Source organism: Pinus tabuliformis, chromosome 6 (genome assembly GCF_031772625.1).
Source record: "Pinus tabuliformis cultivar Carrire ecotype Pingquan chromosome 6, CPIR1, whole genome shotgun sequence".
NCBI lineage: Eukaryota > Viridiplantae > Streptophyta > Pinopsida > Pinales > Pinaceae > Pinus > Pinus tabuliformis.
Window position 1 is genome coordinate 1,525,728,351 of NC_142292.1, and position 4,764 is coordinate 1,525,733,114.

Here is a 4,764-nt window from a genome sequence, read left to right on the forward strand (position 1 = left end):
ATTCATAATTCCATTTGTACATGTCGGAGTGGGATGATATTTAGATCAATCCTACACCTCTCGGAGAGAGGAACCCAATAAAAATGTGAGTTGCCTCATATGTGTTGTCCAATGTGAAGTTTGGCCCTAGTTGCCAAAATTAACATGAACTGCTCTCCTCGGCTCCTTCTAGAGTAACTCGGTCTCTATCCTTCTCACTGCTCCTTCTCGACTTCCCCTAGAGAATCTCGGTCTCTAGGTCTTTATTGGTTTCCTCTAGAGAAACTCGATCTCTAGATCTCTACTTCGACCTTCCCAGAAGAATCCTTCCTTGCTGCCCCAGAAGAAACCCTTCTTCGTACTGCCCAGAAGATACCCTTCTTTGCACTACCCTAGAAGATACCCTTCTTTGCACTGCCCCAGAAGAAAGTCTTTTCACTGGTCCAGAAGAAACCCTAACTTCGCATTCCCCAGAAGAAACTCCTTCGTATTTCCTAGAAGAAACCTTATCTTCGATCTATCTTCTTCACACTTCTATTTCGTACTTCTCTTGACCCTCTCTTCATACTTTTGCTTCTACGAATTCAAGTCGAGTTGCTTGATCAAATCATTTTCTTCAAGTGAGGTCAAGTAGGCTATATATACACTTCATATGACCTTTAGGCCGACATGATTGCTGGAGTTACACCAACTTCATCTAGATAGTTTCTTTATCGTTTGCAGGCTAACTTGAAGAGGATAGATGACAAGTTCTTGGAGGATACTTTACATAGACAATATTGACCTTTTACAAAGTGTAACATGACTTCATTACACGACAATGACTCTAACATCTTATGACTAGATGACAAATAAATCCTTAGGACTCTCAATGGGAGTCTTGACTCAAGAACAAAATCCCTTGCTCATGAAACCCATGAAGCAAGTCAATATAATAATTTTATTTTACATCTCATTACATAAAATCATAATTACATGTCATTATGAAGACCGAACCTAGTTACACTTTTCAACTCTCCCTCTTAACTAGGGAGGTATTCATAATGGTACTTGGACTTTCTCAATCTGAAGAATCTCTCATAAGAAGAATTCGGATTTGTAACTCATTTGTACAACATCATATCAACCAGCATTGTTATATAACAAAGCCTTGACTAACAACTCTATCTCTCCACAAGATCAAAGCACAATGCTGGTGAGACCAATGATTTATAGACACACTCATCATTGTCTCTCCTGGAACATACCCCACCTGAGTTCTCTCTAGATATGATCCATGGGGTGTATTCTTTTCTTGGATTCCCCAGTCCCATGAAGAATATCGGTCCTCCACGGCTACTCTTTCATGGGATGCCCTATCTCATCCCCTAAGAGTATCGGATGCCAAATGATTACACATTCCTCCATTTTGTCTTCTCAGGTGAAGACTAGAACGACATGTCTATCTCTTCTTTTCAAACTAGGAGGACATATTCCAATAAAGGAATGTACTCATTCCTATCACAAAGGAATGTACTCATTCCTATCACAAAGGAATGTACCTAAGCTCCCTGCTTAGGAATTTCCAAGTTTCTTCCAAGTTCTTGAAACTTCTTTTCAGGCTCCCTCTTAACTAGGGACCTATTGCAGCTCCTTATGTGGAGATCTTGAAACACCCAGCTGCTTGAAGAGCTCCTTCCTTTGATGTCATGAATTTCTTCTTCGTTAAGGAGTCTTCATCTTTGGGAACTTCTACATAGGGCACAGATCATCCATCACTTTTATCCATGAGTTAGTCATGTCCTCAACTCATCAGAAAGTGATCCATCAGATTTTCCATCTGGCTTTGCTTCATGTCATTCTGCTTTCATGCCATATTTTTCGAAAAGACATTACATCCTTCTATATGGTTTGCTTGGAAGTCATCCATATATTTCCCTTTGGTAGTCTTACATAAGCCCATCCAGATATTAGTTCAAAAATAATCAATGAACACATTAAATCAAAATTACCTTTGTGATGATCTTTCACCATGACATCTTCCTGTAGGTATTAACATCCTGCATGTAGATTGACACATCTCCCATAGATATCCATTGTCAAGGGTCTTTTTCGACTTCCATCAGAGTCTTCACATCTTTTCGGGAGATATTCTAGTCAAATCTTCTTGGACTTTGGATGTTGAATGCCTTCTACCTTCGTTGCATATTATCACGATCTCTTCCTATCTTTTCACATTTACTTCATTCCCAGGAGCTTCCAATCAGAGTTCCTTGATTGTAGTCAGCTTCCTCATGATTCATATTATGTTGATTTCATCTAGTGTGACTTTATGCTTTTTTGCATTCTTTCGGAGGAGGAGATCCTTTCTTCTCTTGATCATATTTCCCAAGATGGAAATAGTGATCCATATTATCTGCAACCATATGACATGACTTTCATAATAATCTATGTAAGCATACATACCTCATCTTCCTTTCGGTCATCCATACTTCTTGTAGCAGCTTCATTTGAAAGGACTTTATCCTTTAGACCTGCTTTCTTGTTATGTCATCATACCATCATCCCTTGAATCCCACAAGTTGGAATTCCTAATGAAAACATTTGCTTCCTTTCTAGATCAGTGAATCCTTTGATGAGAATTCCATTAGAGAAACTTGAGGATGTTTCATATCCTTACCCAACAAATGTTTTCTTTATTGACTATGATGATCCCAGTCGATGATGACCTCTTGCTTCTTTCTATAAGTATTAATGAGGTTTCCTAAGAGCTTCCTATTCCTTGTAATCAATAGGATTTGTACTAGACATATTTTCTGCTTCCCATGTCATGATCTCTAATAATGCTTCTATCACGATGATTTATTCTAATTTGATGCATCCTATCTTATTTACATTGCTTCCTATCTATAACTTACAAGTGAAAGGAACCTTTTAATGAAGAAGATCATCTCAGTCATAGTAGATATCTTTTTGCTTCTTCCTTCTTACGCTTCTTTGTCTCAGGTTCTTTCACTTTCTTAGTAGAATAGTCTTCTTCCCTGTCCCTCTTACGATTAGGACAGTCTTTTCTATAGTGCCCAAGATTTTGACAACCATAACATCTTTCCTTAGCCATGTTCTTCCTTTTCTTCTTCGGAGTACTAAACTTTCCAATTTTTCCTTTTCGTCTTGACACTATTTGTCTCTTTCTATCTTATCTTTCATCACTTTCCTTCTTCATCCTGTCTTCCTCTGCCTTGCAAGGAGACCATAATTTGATGAATGGGATAGCTTCCTCTTCATCAATAGATATGAGGTTACCTTGTTCATCAGTCAATGCATTTAGAATAACTGAGATAATTTCGTTATCACATACCATCTCTCCTTGACCCTGCAATTGACCTTTTATTTGAGATGCCTTTAGGAGACATGACGATATCCCTTCATCCTTTGATATCTTCAATTTATGTAGATCAATTCTAAGTGATATGATCTTTTCTATCGTGCTTCTAGAGAAGAGTTCTCCTAGCTTATCATATATTTCTTTAGATGTCTCCAGCTTGGCTACATAGGAAATGAGTGGATCTTTGATAGATTCCTTAAGAATCTTTTGAGCCTTGAGATCCCTTTCCATGTATTTAGATAATGCTTGTTCTTCGGATGGCTTAGAGACCTTCCCATGGACATGATCAATGACTTCATTTACTTCGAGGACAATGTCTATCCTTCTTTTCCATACAAGGAAGTTTGATATCCCAACCAGCTTTTGGTCTTCCTTGAAACATGAAGTCATTTTTACTAGATTGTATTATAATAAGAGGTACTTACTTGTGAAGATCAAATCTTCAACTTGATGATGAACTTGTTGCTTCTTACTTCAAATCTTTCGGTGAGGGAGGACTGCCTTCTATGAGATCTCTGCTTCAATAGAGGGAGGATTGACTTTCGATTTAATCTTCCTTAGATTTGAAGAGCTTCCACTTCCTGGGTGATGTAAGATTACTGGAGTGCTTCTAGGGTTTTGTTCTTTCTTCTTGCTTCCTTCTTGAAGATAATTTCAAGACTCTTGCTTTCGATCTAGGGTTTCGGTTTGATGAAGAACTAGATCTCTTTACTTGCTTTGATCCTTCTTTGAAGATTGATTCTCTTGTGTCAGCTTGCTTTGACTGCCCCTTCTTGTCTTCAGCACCTAAGCTCTGATACCATGCTGAGAAATCTAGGGCATTCAAAGTTAACAATTTCTCTGCTTGATAATTGCTTCTTGTTAATTTTAGATAACAATGGTATGTTCTATGATTTAGAGCAATTTTACTTGAGCACAAAGTTGGATCTGAAATAGTGCTACAATAGTCACCTTGCTTGCATACATTGTCTTGTAGAGTACTTCCATTGTTTTTAACCACCCCTGAAGTTTGTCCAAGCCAGAAAGCCAGAATAATTGGCACAGTGATAACAAGAATTGGAAGAGTAGTTGATTCCAAACCCAAGTTAACTCCTCCAATAATATTTGTCTGATGTCCTCTAGGGCTTGACAGTGCCAATATCTGTATAGGCTCAAACTTGCAATCTCTTAGCAGCACTACTTTCAAAAAGGTATGCACCATAGACTGCACAATCACTGATATTGTCTCCAACCAAGTCAGCGATGATAGCTGGGTTACGTGGGTCATCTTCAAGAAAACCCTGCTCCACTTTCCCAACCAGATTAGTGTCTACGTATGCAGCTTCATCCATGACAACAAGAAACATGAGGCCATCATTGCATATGTGAGCTTGTTGCTATTTGAGGGCAGCCTTCGGACATCACTAATACTAAAATTTACT